General features: G+C 42.2%; 1 protein-coding gene across 7 annotated transcripts in view; it reads right to left on the bottom strand.

Annotated features, from left to right (window-relative positions):
* LOC132233280 (NXPE family member 3-like) overlaps positions 1-14,367 on the bottom strand; it is a 63,904-nt gene that overhangs the window by 43,609 nt on the left and 5,928 nt on the right. The window contains exon 2 of one of the 7 annotated variants that reach the window (XM_059693683.1): positions 6,678-6,781. The exons of the other annotated variants lie outside the window; for them this stretch is intronic. The gene's annotated coding sequence lies outside the window, so the exon portion shown is untranslated. The remainder of the gene's footprint in view (positions 1-6,677; positions 6,782-14,367) is intronic. 7 annotated transcript variants of the gene reach the window in all.

Genomic DNA, 14,367 nt, shown 5'->3' with positions numbered 1-14,367 from the left:
TGAGGCCTCTGGCCCAGGAATCATGCCTGGGCAGGGGACCCCCATCTCCCTCTGATCGCTTGCTCCACCCCCCGCCCAAGCCTGACGCCTCTGACCCAGGCTTCAGGCCTGGGCAAGGGGACCATCATATCCCCCCAATCCCCGGCTCCGCCCCCCGCCCAGGCCTGATGCCTCGGCCAGAGGAGTTGACCCTCATCACCCTCCGATCACCAATCACCGGATCGGCCCCTTGACCAGGCCTGAGGCCTCTGGCAGAGGTGTCAGGCCTGGGCAGGGGACCCCCAGCTCCCCGCGGTTGCAGGCTCCGCCCCTGCCCAGGCCTAATGCCTCTGGCCTAGGCGTCCCGCCCGGGCAGCGGGGACCTGCAGCTGCAGCGGCCCCGCAATCGTGGGCTCCGCTTTAGGCCCAGGCAAGGGACCCCTAGCTCCCGGGACTGCCAGCTTCGACCGTGCCCAGCTCCCATCGCTGGCTCCACCCCTACTTCCTGCTATCACTGGCCAGGGCGGCAAAGGCGCCTGATTCTCCGATCATGACTGGGGGGCAGCTCTTAGCTCCCCCCTGGGTTTCTGATCACTGTCAGTGGCAGGGGGCTTCTTCCTGCTTTCCCTTTCGCCTCCCTGCATTGTGCCTACATATGCAAATTAACCACCATCTTGTTGGCAGTTAACTGCCAATCTTAGTTGGCAGTTAACTGTCAATCATAGTTGGCAGTTAACTGCCAATCATAGTTGGCAGTTAACTGCCAATCATAGTTGGCAGTTAACTGCCAATCATAGTTGGCAGTTAACTGCCAATCATAGTTGGCAGTTAATTTGCATATAGCCCTGATTAGCCAATGAAAAGGGTATCGTCATACGCCAATTACCATTTTTCTCTTTTATTAGATAGGATTATCCTATATAATAAAGAGGTGATATGCAAATTAACTCTCACACCCTCACAAAACAGCTGCCAATGACCAGGCTGGCAGGGGGGTTAGTGAGGGATGACCAAACGACTGAACAGCAGGCTACGTGGGGCAACCAGGCCGCCAAGGGGGCGGCGGGCAGTTGGGGGCAATTAGGCTGGCAGGGGGGGCAGTGAGGGGTGACTAGGCTGGCAGAGGGGAGCAGTTGAGGGCAACCAGGCCAGCAGGGGGTGGGCAGTTAGAGGCGATCAGGCCAGCAGGCAAAGGCAGTGAGGGGCAATCAGGCTGGTGGGGGGGGGGGGAGTTAGGGGCGACCAGGTAGGCAGGCAGGTGAGCAATTAGGAGCCAGTGGTCCAGGATTGTGAGAGGGATGTCCAACTGCTGGTTTAGGCCTGATCCTGGGGATTGGGCCTAAATCGTCAATCAGACATCCTCCAAAGGGTCCTGGAGAGGGAGCAGGCTGGGCTGAGGGCTCCCCCAGGCCCCATGAATTTCATGCACCGGGCCTCTAGTTGACTATATTTCCTATCCAGTTGACTGCTTTATAACTACCATTTTGTACTTCTAAAACCCTTCATCTTTTCATCCCCAGAGCTCTCCCATTTGGCAACCATCAATTTGTTCTTTGTATCTATGAGTCTGTTTCTATTTTGTTTGTTCATTTATTTTGTTCTTTAGATTCTATATATAAGTGGAAGTATATGGTATTTGTCTTTCTCTAAGTGATTTATTTCACTTAGCATAATACTCTCTAAGTCTATCTTTGTTGTTGCAAATAGTAAGATTTCCTTCTTTTTATGATATTTTAATCTGAATATTTATTTTGTCTTCTGCTACTTTTCTGAATTCATTTATCAGTTCTAATAGTTTGCGTGTGTGTGTGTGTGTGTGTGTGTGTGTGTGTGAAATCTTTAGGGTTCTCTATATACTGTATCATGTCATCTGCAAATAATGACAGTTTTACTTCTTCCTTTTCAATTTGGATGCCTTTTATTTCTTCTTCTTGCCTGATTGCTGTGGCTAGGACTTCTGTGCTATGTTGAATAAGAGTGATGAAAGTGGATGTCCCAGTCTTATTCCTGATTTTAAGGGAAACACCTTTAGTTTTTCTCTCCATTGAATATGGTGTTAACTGGGGGTTTGTCATATATGGCCTTTATTATGTTGAGGTATATTCCTTCTATTCCCATTTTGCTGAAAGTTTTTATCATAAATGGGTGCTGGATTTTGTCAAATGCTTTTTTTGCACCTATTGATATGATCATATGATTTTTATCCTAAATTTTGTGTATGTGGTGTACCATGTTAATTGATTTGCAGATATTGTATCAACCATACATCCCAGGAATAAATCCCACTTAATCAAAGTGTATGATCTTTTTAACGTACTGCTGAATTCAGCTTCCTAATATTTTATTGAGGATGTTTGTATCTATATTCATCAGAATTTACTTTCTTTTTTTAAAAAATATATTTTTATTTAGTTCAGAGAGGAGGGGAGAGGGAGTGAGAGATAGAAGCATTAATGGTGAGAGAGAATCACTGATTAGCTGCCTCCTGCACACCCCACACTGGGGATGGAGTCCGCAACCTGGGCATGTGCCCTGACCAGGAATTGAACCATGACCTTCTGATTCATAGGTCAGTACTCAACTACTGAGCACATTGGCAAGGCAGAATTTACTTGCTTTGTAGTGTATTTATCTGGTTTTGGAATGAGGATAATGCTGGCCTCGTAAAATGAGTTTGGGAGTCTTCCCTCCTCTTGACTTTTTTGGACTAGTTTGAGAAGGATAGGTGTTAATTCTTTGAATGTTTGGTAAAATTCACCTGTGAAGCCATCTGGTCCAGACTTTTTGTTTGTTTGGAGTTTTTTTTAAATTACTGTTTCAATTTTGTTGGTTATAATTGGTCTGTTCAGATTTTCTGTTTCTTCTTGGTTCAGTTTGGAAAGATTGTAAATTTCTAGGAATTTATTCATTTCTTTCAGATTGTCCAATTTACTGACATATAGTTGTTCATAATATTTTTTCATGATCTTTTGTATTTCTGTAGTGTCAGTTATTACTTCTCTTTCAATTCTGATTTTATTTATTTGGATTCTCTCTCTCTCTCTCTCTCTCTCTCTCTCTCTCTCTCTCTCTCTCGTCTGGTTAAGGTTCATCAATCTTTTTCACCTTTTGAAAGAACCAGCTCTTGGTTTCATGGATCTCTTGTATATTTTTAGACTCTATTTCATTTATTTCCACTCTTATCTTCATTATTGTCTTACTTCTACTCACTTTGGGTTTTGTTTGTTGTCCGTTTTCTAGTGCCTTTATGTGTAAGGTGAAATAACATTATATTTTTCTTGTTTCCTGGTGTAAGCCTGTATTGTTATGAGTTTCCCTCTTAGAACTGTTTTCACTGTGTCCCATAGATTTGGGGTTGTTGTTTTCATTTTCATTTGTCTCAAGGTATCTTTGATTTTTTTTCTTGATTTTATTAACCCATTCATTGTTTAGCAACATGTTATTTAGCCTCCATGTCTTTGTGTGTTTTCAGTTTTTTCTTGTAATTGATTTCTAGTTTCATACCATTGTGGTCACAAAAGATGGTTGATAGGATTTCAACCTTATTAAATTTATTGATACTTATTTTGTGTCCTAACATTTGGTCTATCCTGGAAAATATTCTATGTCCACTTGAAAAGAATGTATATTCTACTGCTTTGGGGTAAAATGCTCTGAAAAATATCAATTAAATCCATCTGGTCTAATGTGTCATTTAAGGCCACTGTTTCCTTGTTGATTTTCTGTCTGGAAGATATATCCAGTAATGTCGAGGGTAATTAAAGTCTCCTACTATGACTGTATTTCTGCTGATCTCTCCCTTTATGTCCATTAAGATTTGCTTTATATATTTAGGTGCTCCTATGTAGGGTGCATAAATGTTTACAAGGATTATATCCTCTTGCTAGATGGATCCCTTTACAATTATGTAATACGTATTCTTCATTGTCTCTTATTATAGCCTTTGTCCTAGTCTATTTTATGTGATAGAAATATTGCTACTCCAGATATTTTCATATCTGTTTGCATAAAACATATTTTTCCATCTCTTTACTTTCAGTCCGTATGTGTCTTTCGTTCTGAGGTGGATCTCTTGTAGACAGTATATATATGGGTCTTGTTTACTTATTCATTCAGATACCCTATGTCTTTTGTTAGAGTTAAAAGCATAATTTTATTTAGATGTTGCTTGTACCTAATCTATAGTAAAATATACAAACAGATAAAAATTGCTTAATAGGAGGTTTTTTAATACCACTTTAAATTCTGTTTATAACAGCATTGGTAATACTGCAGGGTGACAGATATAGTACTCTGGTTTAGAAAACAAAAAGTATTTGCTACTCTGGCTGATACATTCCCACTAGTCTTTAGTGGATTAAAAGTGGCTAGGATTCACAACCTAGCCATTTGGTGCTCAGAAAAGATTTTGATATTCTAAAAACTGAAATGAAAATGTTAATTCCTTAACAATATACTTTTACTAAAAAAATATAAGTATACCAATATTATGATTTGGTTTGGGGCTAGCAATAGAAAATCAACCATATCATGTTTGTGTTGCTAATGTGTGATACTGAGTGATCCTCTCATCTCCTCTGCCTAATTTATATGAGAAAAAAGTTTATAAAAAATTAAATTAAGATCTCAACAGCAGTCTTAAAATATTCAGTAAATCATGTTATAAACAGATGTGCTGTCACCAGCCTTTATTGTGCCACTTATGGAGTACAGGTAGAGTAGATTTAGCATAATTCTTAAAGGCCCTGGGAATTTTGGAATGATAAATGAGCACTGGCTTCAACTTAAAGTGGCCAGCTGCATTAGCCCACAACAAGAAAGCCATTCTGTCCTTTGAAGTTCCAACGCCAGGCATTGACTTCTCTCTAGCTATGAAAATCGGCATCTTCTTCTAATACAAGACCTTCATCTACATTAAAAATCTGTTTTTTGGTGTAGCCACCTTCATTAATTATCTTAGCAAGATCTTCTGAGTAACTTGCTACCTCGATACTTGCTGCTTCATCTTGTACTTTTATATTATGGAAACAGCTTCTTTCCTTAAGCCTCATGAACAAACTTCTGCTAGCTTCAAACTGTTCTTCTACAGCTTCCTCAACTCTCTCAGCCTTCATAGAATTTGAGAGAGTTAGGGACTTGCTCTGGATATGCTTTGGCTTAAGGGAATGCTGTAGCTGGTTTAATCTTCTACCCAGACCACTAAAACTTTCTCCATATCAGCAATAAGGCTGTTTTGGTTTCTTATCATTCATGTGCTCACTGGCGTAGCACTTTTCATTTTCTTCAAAAACTTTTCCTTCCCGTTCACAAATTGGCTGTTTGGTGGATGAAGCTTACCTTTTGGCCTGTCTTAACTTTTGAGAGGCTTAATCATTTCTAGCTTTTTATTTATAACTAGAGGCCTGGTACACAAAATTCGTGCACGGAAGGGGGGGGGCGGCGTCCCTCAGCCCAGCCTGTACCCTCTCACAATCCAGAACCCCTTGGGGGATGTCCAACTGCCAGTTTAGGCCCAATCCCCCAAAACCAGCAGTCGGACATCCCTCTCGCAATCCAGGACCACTGTCTCCTAACCGCTTGCCTGCCTGATCACCCCTAACTGCTCGCCTGCCTGTCTGATCGCCCCTAACCACTCTACCTGCCTGACTGATGCCTCTAACCACCTCTGCTTTGGCCCCCGCACTCGGGACTTAGGCTTCGTCCTCCGGCTGGCTGCAGGCAACCAGGACCTGGCTTCCCTCCCTCTGGCCAGCCACAGGCACCCGGGACCCGGGCCAGCTTTGCCCGGGCCGGTTGCAGGCACCCAGGACCCCAGGAGGCACCACCTGGGCCACAGCTTTGTCAGGAAGGACATCCGGAAGACGTTCAGTCTATCCGGTCTAATTAGCATATTACCCTTTTATTAGTATAGATGAGAAATGTGTAAATCTTCCTTTCACTTAAATACTTATTGACCATTGTAGGGGTATTAACTGGCCTAATTTCAATATTGTTGTGTCTCAAGGAATAGGGAGTCCTGAAGATAAAGAAAGAGATGGGGGAATGGCTAGTTAATGGAGCAGGTAATAGATACATTTATCGATTAAGTTCACCATCTTATATGGTAACAGTTTATGGGACCCTAAAACAATTATAATAGTAACTAGAGGCCCAGTGCATGAATTCGTGCACCAGTGGGGTCCCTTGGCCTGTCCTGTGGGATTGGGCCAAAACTGGCTCTCCAACATCCCCCAAGGGGTCCCAGATTACAAGAGGCTGCAGACCAGGCCAAGGGACCCCACCAGTGCATGATCAGAGCCAGCAAGCAATGCAGGAGGTTAGCCAGCCGGGGAGGGACTGCAGGAGGGCTCCAGGGCATGTCCAGCCCGTCTCGCTCAGTCCCAATCGGCCGGACCCCAGCAGCAAGCTAACCTACCAGTCAGAGTGTCTGCCCCCTGGTGGTCAGTGTATGTCATAGCGAGTGGTTGAGCTGCCTTAGCATAACATTAGCATATTATGCTTTGATTGGTTGAACGGATGACTGGATGACTGGACACTTAGATATTAGGTTTTTATTATATAGGACAATAGAGATCACTGATCACATATCACCATAACATCTATATTAAAAGCATATGCTAATTAGACTGGACATTCTTCCAGACAACCTTCCAGATGAAGCTGGGGCTGCAAGAGAAGCCTGGGTCTCAGGTGCCTACCTGTGGCTGGAGGGAAGCCCGGGTCCCCGGTGCCAGAGGGAAGCTGGTGCCAGCAGCCAGGGGAAGGAAGGCCTACTCTTGCATGAATTTTGTGCATGGGGCCTCTAGTATATATAATAATGAAAATATTTGAAATATTACAAGAATTACCAAAATATGAAACAGAAAAACAAAGTGAGCAAATGATGTTGGGAAAATGGTGCTGATAGACTTGCTCAATGCAGGGTTGCCACTAAACTTGAATTTGTAAAAAAAAAAAAAAAGAAATGCAATATCTGTAAAGTACATTAAAGTAAAGCACAGTGAAACTAACACAAATTATACTAAAATACATATGGGGGAAACACTAGGGACAATTTATAATAACCTCACAATATACTACTTTAAAATGTAGAATTCATAAACATAAAATTATATTAATTATTTTCTCCATTTGTTCTGGTAAATACTTTTTGAAAATAAAAACTGAAAATCCAAAATATTCACTTTTCCTTTTTTTATGTAACAACTAATTAGGAAATGCCTACGTTTAAAATTTAGAATTAAATTTTGAGAAAAATACTGCAAAAACATTCTAAATAGGATTTTAGTTCTTTTTTAAAAAAATAATTTTATTGATTTTTTTTTACAGAGAGGAAGGGAGAGGGATAGAGAGTTAGAAACATTGATGAGAGAGAAGCATCGATCAGCTGCCTCCTGCACACCCCCTACTGGGGATGTGCCTGCAACCAAGGTACATGTCCTTGACCAGAATCGAACCTGGGACCCTTCAGTCCCCAGGCTGACGCTCTATCCAGTGAGCCAAACCGGCTAGGGCAGGATTTTAGTTCTTTACCATTCTTTTAAAGGTTACATAACACATTAGAGCAAAAGTTTTTTTCAGTAGTCATAAAATCAAGTTGAAAACAACTTTTTGATTAAACTATAGGAAGACAACGAATAAACTGAGGCAAGAGAGTAAGAGTCTAGGAAAATTCCTAGGTGAGTGGAATCAGAAAATGAAGATAAAATAATTAAGCAAGACCAAACAGGCAACTAGTGAATCACAAGACCTCATCTTCCTTAGCAAAAAAAAACACTTGAGAGCAAATGGTTTATACCTCTCCTCCTTAAGTAGAGAATAAATAGCTAAAATTGCCCTAGTCCAGGAGATAGATAACAGAGACCCAACGAATGCCATTTGTGCCAGCCAAACCCAAGGACAGATGAGGTCAGGGGAACCAACAACAACAACAACAACAACAAACAATTAGAGCCAGACATACCCAAGGTGGCAAGGCAGTAACGCTGACCAAAGAACAATCCCAAACTCCCCAGTACACTCATTTTGACGCATCAGCATATTAAAGAGCTCACCTGGGAAGCTGAAGAATATTCTGCTGAAAGTCTCCCCTGTGACCTTCCCTAAGATCCTCCCACCTTCCACACCCTCCCCACCACCCGCTGCTGCCCTGCGTAAGAGAGATAAAAACCCTCCAGGCAAAGGATGCCAGCGCTGGCTCTCTCTCTGGAGCACGCTCATGCCTTTCTTCTCTCTCCGGTATGCATATTTACTCTTCTCTCCTAAATTCTCAGGGTCCCCAAAAGACTTCCAACCAGGGGAACAAGGGGCAGCAGCAGCTTGTCCTGGACTAAGCCCCTGAACCTGTCTCCAAGGTCCCTTTTCTCTAACTTTTCAGTGAGCTAACAGCAGCTCAGTGTGGCCCACTTCTTCCCTATAACATTTCTAGAGAGCCATAGAAGAGCACTGCCTAGGGCCAGGCTCTCTCCGGTTGCTTCTTCTATCCTAAACCTTTCAGTTAGCCCAAAGCAGCCCTGCCTTGGCTCAGACCTCTGTCACCGTGACTCCTGTTTCTCAGTGACTCCACGCAGCCCCGTGTGGCGCACTTCTTTCCTACGATGTTCCTCGAGAGCCAAAACACCACCGAGGTCCTGGGCTCTCTCCTGTTGCTTTTTCTATCCTAAGCCCGCCCCTTGTTTCACTGTCCCCAGCTTTAATAAATGTACTCTAAAATCACCTAAACTCATATTGTGAAAGCTTTCCGGCACAAAGTAAAACACCCACACACTCCTGGGCAGCCTGAGGCAGACCTGCCCTGGGCCTGGTCCCTGTCCTGTGGCATTCTTTGGTGACCCAGATGGGACCTGGAGTTTTGTTCTCTTTACTCTCTCTCTAATTCACCTTTCCTGTCACTTCTCATCCTTGGTGTGGTGGAAACTTACATGCCAACTGCAAAATAAGTGTTTCATTAAAACGTGCCTCATCAACCCTGAGATAGAAGGTAAGCCTGTCCCCTGGATACAGAGTAATCTGCCCACATGACCGTCTTCAGGTGACACCTGGGTGATGGGGTCCAGTGAGTCAGGACCCGATGATCCCTGACTCGCTGGACCCCATTTTGCAAGTATGGAGTTGAGTCCCCTATCTGAGCAGATTAAATCCATCCTCGGGGTATCTACTTCCAAGATCATTGGTAAAGCCACCCTCAGAACACAGGGTAAACATGCCCACAGGACATTTATCTATTAGGGACCTGACTTCCTTTACCTGGTTCAAGGTATATTAATCAGGCTCCCCCAAAATGCTACTATTGTGCTTCATACTATAACTCCTGGTCCTCTATCTGGATCATTTATTACACTGATTTTGACAACTTCATTCTTGTCATGGTACATCTTATCTTCTGTCACTGGTTTATCTTTCTCCCATTTAAACAACTCTTTGGGATGTTACATACGTAATTCCTTGAACTGGGGCTGACACTATATTTGTTTCTACAGTTCATTCATAACCTTTAAAGTTTTGAGAGTCTCAACAGATTTTCCTGTTGGGTAATTAGGAGTGTAAACAAGGGTAAGGTAATTGAAAGAAAAAAAAAAGCCACTTTAAAAAATAACAGCTGAAGTCACCAAAGCTTAATATCTCCCCTCACTCTTCTCCAGACTCTTTAAAAGTTGTCAAGGACAAATAAAAAATCTTGTCTTCTCCACAATTATTAGCAACTAGTGGCCTGGTACACGGATTCATGCACACTGAAAGGAAATTAATTAGAAGAAATATTTTAATATCGCTATTCTTCCTTTCTCTATAATAGAAGTGTCAACCAAATTCATAATCAACAATGACAGATTGAAACACATGCGTGCAATTGGCATCAGCGAGAGCTTTGTGTGTAGGGAGCGGCTATAGGGTCAAGCCTCAGACTGACCTGTGGCAGAGCTCTGCCCTCCAAGCACAATAAAGTTTGACCTTATAGTCCTCCCTGGGCTGTGGGAAGTACAGCAAGTGCTGCCAAAACAAGGCTTGAGTAACAAAATAGATTTGGAACTCACAAGAACATTGTAAACATGTTAATCACTCCACTTGTTTTGCTTTGTGGGATCCGACTATAAAATAAAGCTTCAGCTTACAGGCTGTGCCACTGTTTCCTCATCTAGCACAGTGATCCTACCTGGCTCTAACTCTATTCTCTTGTCTGTCTTCTTTAATCCTTCACCACCCTCCTCAGGTTCAGCCCTGGTCGTGCTGGACATGGTTCAGTATGGGACATGCATGAGTCAATGTAGCCTTTTATATATATAGAATACAGTTGCTTAATTAGACCTGCTTTCTGATATAGCTAAACTTTTTTCAGCCCAATGAAGCACCCCAACTTCTCTTTCAGGTCATTATCAGCAACACAGCAGTAAATATCAACACAAAGCAGATTACTATTGTAGATCACACAGGGAGAACAAAGGGTGAAATATTTAACTGCAGCAGTGTTTGACTATATTCTGCGCAGTGAGAAAACCTGAAGTCATTTTCAAGGTCCACCATTTCTTACTTCTTTTCAGTCAGGTCAAGTTTCTAAACTTTCTAAATCTCCATTTTCCAGCTAATGAAAAGAAAATGGGATTCCACCGAGTCTCCTATCTACCTACTCCAGGACTTCTGTGAGGATCAAATGAGATGAGGCACAGGAAAATGCTTCACAGACATTTGGTTAAAGTGTAAATGTTTCTACCTGGCTATAAAGCTCATTGTGTTCCTGGGCTGAAGAAACTGCAAGGAGGCTAGTCACTAGGGCAGTGGTTCTCAACCTTGGCTGCACATTAGAATCACCTGGGAATCTTTTTAAAATCCTGATTTCTGGGCCTCATCCTCCGGAAATTCTGTTTCTTTGTTATTAATGTTGTGGCCCCACCCCATAACAAAGAAACAGAATTTCTGGAGGATGAGGCCCAGAAATCAGGATTTTAAAAAGATTCCCAGGTGATTCTAATGTGCAGCCAAGGTTGAGAACCACTGCACTAGGGAGAGGAAGCTGGGCGTTGCTACATGACATCATTACCTGGCACCCACAGAGACTATTTCTGGGTTGGGCTGGGCTGTGGGCTGCATTTTGTGCCATGGGGTCTTGGCAGTGTTGGCTGCAATTTGGTGGGCTGTGGCTCCGGGGTGGTGGTGGGGGCCTGCCCCCTTGGAGGAAGCTGAGTGTTGCTTTGTTGGCGCCAGGTCCGCAGTGCCATTTCTTTGTAAATGGCCAGTGCACATCACGGCAGCTCCTGCATTGAGGTTCTGCCCCCTGGTGGTCAGTGTACATCATAGCGACTGGTTGGATGGTTGGAGGGACAATTAGCATATTAGCCTTTTATATATATAGATACTGTTTATGTGTATGGTAAAAAAGAAAAACTATCCCAAATATTTTTTCCAGGATTCTATGGTCTGAACAAAAATATTTGATACTAAAGCTAGTTTAAGTTTAGTTAATGTCTTTTAGAGTGATTAACATGATATATGTTTGTTTTACCTGGGATTACAAAAATAAGTTCATGTTAGTTATCTCTGCTACAAAATTTGTCAATAAAATGGTTTGGGTAATAATTGACTTTAAAATCTCATGTAGTTGTTAAGAACTAATAAATAAATGTAACTGAAATGAAAAGTTTTTGGTAAGCTTTTTAGTAACAATCTATATATATAAAGAGGTAATATGCTAATTGGTCCTAACAGTGTCCCAGTCACGACCGTTTAACAGGCTGCGCGCACACAGGAGCTGGTGGGCGGGGACAGGGGTGGGGACTTGCATCACTGGGACATGAGGCTACCGCGGGGGGCGGCCCCCCCAACAGAGGCGCGCACAGGCCCACCATGACACCTGACCCGGAGGGGGCATCAGGATGGGGGCAATTCCCCTCGCCCCCCGTGCACAAATTTTGTGCACTGGGCCTCTAGTTATATATATGTCTAAACATAGTTTTCTAAAGTCTATTAGTAACTTGAAACTTTTGAGTTTATCTTTCTCCATTCTAAAAACTATAGTTTTACTAGCCAGTATTTATGTTCATACCTTTTATTGTCACTTTGGGTAATAAATAATTTAGTGTTATTTCATAATGATATAATCTTTTTGGTCAAATGTATTTGACAAACTTCCCAGGGTTGAAGTTTTAACAGGAGACTTTTTCTTAACCTAGAAATAGCTTTAAGTTATTCCAATGTGCCCCTGGAATACCTCAAGGATTTGTTCTTTCTCCTTACAAAAGAGAAATTTTAGACTAATCAGGCCTATTTGATATGTTTGAAGTACATGGGAAGCTTTGTCAAATAAAGAAATAATAACTATGTTCTATTTGTATACATATATTTTTACTATTAAAGTAGATGTTCTAGAGATTATATAAAAAGTCTGAAGTTTTTGTCAATTGCATTATAATCAAATCTACGGTCATTGCCTTATTCTGATGCTTCTAAATTATAGATTTCTGAAAAGTAAATTTTTAAATGATCCCTTCAAATTAGACAAACATTTATAGAACTCTAAGGAATAACTGAATTTACACTTCATCTCATGACCAACCTCCTGGTACTGGAAGCCTCATAATCAGTCATCAGCTGTATTGACCAGGTAAAAAAGAGACAAAATGGGTTGTGCCAGCAGCATTCCCCAAGATTACCCGCTAGGGTGGCTCCTTAACAATTGATTGACCTTTAAGGGCAATGATCAAAAGGAAAAAAAATCATCCTTTTCTGTTGTAATGTCACCAGACCTCAATACAATCTCAGGGACAGGGAAGTCTGGCCTGTAAATGGAACACTGAATTATGACACTATCCTCCAATTAGATTTGTTTTTGCAAAAATGAAGACAAATGGAGTGAAAAACCTTATATTCAGATATTTATGGCCCTTTACCAAGATAAGGATTTAAGGAAGTCTTCTAGGATATTCCTTAATTGTCACAATGTCTTATGAGTTAAAGCTCACCTTCCTCACAGCCCCTGCAAGAAGCTGGCTTCTGTCTCTCGTAGATAAAACAGAATCCATCCAGAGGGTGGAACAGCCTGCTTCCCAGCTCACTTCACTGCCACCACTCAAAGTACAGCTGCTCTATTATCCATGAGTGAGTGAGGTCATGTGGTGTTTTTCCTTTATTGACTGGCTTGTTTCACTTAGCATAATGCTCTCCAGTTCCATCCATGCCATTGCAAATGGTAAGAGTTCCTTCCTTTTTACAGCAGCATAGTATTCCATCGTGTAGATGTACCACAGTTTTCTAATCCATTCATCTACTGATGGGCACTTAGGCTGTTTCCAGATCTTAGCTATGGTGAATTGTGCTGCTATGAACATAGGGGTGCATATATCCTTTCTGATTGGTGTTTCTGGTTTCTTGGGATATATTCCTAGAAGTGGGATCACAGGGTCAAATGGGAGTTCCATTTTCAGTTTTTTGAGGAAACACCACACTGTCTTCCTTAGTGGCTGCACCACATGATCTCACTCATTCATGGATAATAGAGACCATTATAAACTTTTGAACAATAATAGATACAGAGGCAGAGCTGCCTCAAACAGATTGTCAAACTGCAGCGGGAAGGCCGGGGAGGGTTGGGGGGCAGGAGGTAGGGGGGTAAGAGATCAACCAAAGGACTTGTATGCATGCATATAAGCATAACCAATGGACATAAGACACTGGGGGATAGGGGAGTCTAGGGGACTGTCTAGGGCGGGGGGAAAAAAATGGACACATATGTAATACCCTTTGTAATACTTTAAGCAATAAAAAAAAAAAGTACAGCTGCTCCATATAACCCCTCCTCCACTACAGAACTGCTAGCACTCACCCTAACTTGTAGCCCTGTCACTACCAGGAGGGGAACTCAAAATCATCCAAACCCTAGCATGTTGTCTCTGAGGGAAGTAGCTAACAGGAAGCCTGGTAAAGAAATTATTTGGATACATGTTCCCTTTTTTATGTCTGATCTGGCCCTTTGCAAACAAAAACTCGGTTGGTTTTCCAAAGATACTAGCAAATTCACACAGGGGTTTAATCACACTGATTTACTGAAACAGGTAGAATAAAATGTTCCCCAAAATTGCACCATCGAGTCAAGCCCTACCAGAACAAATTGCTCTATCAAGTTAAACGCTGCCAGAATTATGGCAGTTATCAACCGGTAGTTCTAAAACAGTGGTCTAGGAACTACCCTGACTTCTTTTAAATGTTTTTTATAAGCATTCTTTTTTTATTATTATTAATCCACACTTGAGGATATTTTTCCATTGATTTGTAGAGAGAGTGGAAAGGAGAGGGAGAGACAGAGAGAAACATTGATGTGAGAGATACCCCGATTGGCCTCCTGTATGCACCTGGACCAGGGCCAGGGAGCCTCCAACCAAGCTACATGCCCTTGACTGGAAT

Source organism: Myotis daubentonii, chromosome 4, assembly GCF_963259705.1.
Source record: "Myotis daubentonii chromosome 4, mMyoDau2.1, whole genome shotgun sequence".
NCBI classification, from domain to species: domain Eukaryota; kingdom Metazoa; phylum Chordata; class Mammalia; order Chiroptera; family Vespertilionidae; genus Myotis; species Myotis daubentonii.
This window is presented reverse-complemented; position numbering and strand designations above follow the sequence as displayed.